Genomic DNA, 1,537 nt, shown 5'->3' with positions numbered 1-1,537 from the left:
AAGTCAAGGCTTTTAAGTCTTTCTCCACATCTGCTAGAGTTGCTTGAAGTTTCTCCATGGATCCATCCAACTTTTCATGTGCCATCTTTGCATCATCGAGACGGTGTTGTGCATCAGCGAGAGCCTTTTCATGTGATTCTTTAGTCATCTTTGATGATCTTAAAGTATCATACTCCGCGTACGACTTGAAGAAATTCTCGACATGATCCTCCAAAGAAGAAACATCAATAATGTTTACCTTTCTAATCTCCTCAAGAGTTGATGCGATACTTGACTCCAATTCTGTAAAGCCATCTGAAGAACCTAAGGAAAATTGTGTAATCCATCCACACAATGTGCCCCACATCTCAGAAACAATGGTTGATTTTGCGCGGTAAATGGTTTCTTGTGGCTCAAAAGTAGGAGCACCAGGTCGCAACGGCCTACTTGGTGACTTTCTTGGTAGAACTACTTCCAATGAAGGCATCACGTCATTACTTGGTGACTTTCTTGGTGGAGCTACTTCCAATGAAGGAATCACGTCATTAGAAGGTGACTTTCTTGGTGGAACTTCTTCCAATGAAGGCATCACGTTAATGGAAGAATGAAAATCTTTTGCAGCCGCATCAAGACCATTAAGATCTACTGTGAAATCTGCAACCGCGCCATTGTTAAGGTCGCCACCATTTAGTCTTGAAGGTCCAACTAAAAAAAAAAAAAAGGGAAGTAAGAACAAAAAGATGATCAAATTCAAAACTTTGAAAAAAAGATGAGGAGGGCCTTACTTGTTTTGCCAATTCAAACAACGATGCCGAATTCGAATCCTCATCAACAAAGTCGTTATCATCAATGACAATTGTATCTAAAATATCAATACCACAACAAATATCATCTAGTTCTTGTGCCTTTCTTTTTGGACGATTCCAGTGACGATCCGTTGGACTAGGAGATGCATTGGGTCGTCTAACACCATTCGGTGAAGCGTACATATGAGAAATTTCATCACAAGGTGTCTCAAGGTTTGACGTTTGGTCATTACCATTGTCTGATGATACATGAAATTCATTTGTTCCAGAAGAATTATGGCCAACTTCGGGAGCAGGTGAAGTCGCCTTTGAGGCTAATGTGAGACGCCTCAATTTTGATTTCGCAGGCACATCCCCATCTTTCTAGGTTTTAGACTTGGATGAGGTCTTAGCGACTTGCAGAGTATCATTTGACTTCACTTGAGATTTGGAAGAAGGATGTGACTTTTCCTTTGATTGATCAGAAGCCCCTTTAGATGAAGTGGATGTAGAGTCTTGCTTCGTCTTCTTTAAAATGATGCGGAGGTTTCCTTGGGAAGTATTCATCCTTTGGGATTGGGCCACCAGTCTACATACTCGCGGGTCATTAAAGGAGCACCCTCTAATGGGCACGTTGGAATCATGACTTTAGAGAAAATATTAAGTTGAAAAGAGGAATTCCAAAGTTGCACCAATGTTAATAGTGTACCATCGTAAGGACGCTCCATAAGATCTCTGGGAACACCTTGACAAAAACCGAATTGTCGACTAAA

Source organism: Solanum tuberosum, unplaced genomic scaffold (assembly GCF_000226075.1).
Source record: "Solanum tuberosum cultivar DM 1-3 516 R44 unplaced genomic scaffold, SolTub_3.0 scf00018, whole genome shotgun sequence".
In the NCBI taxonomy this organism is placed as follows: Eukaryota; Viridiplantae; Streptophyta; class Magnoliopsida; order Solanales; family Solanaceae; genus Solanum; species Solanum tuberosum.
The sequence above is the reverse complement of the archived record's forward strand: the minus strand, read 5'-3'. Positions refer to the sequence as shown.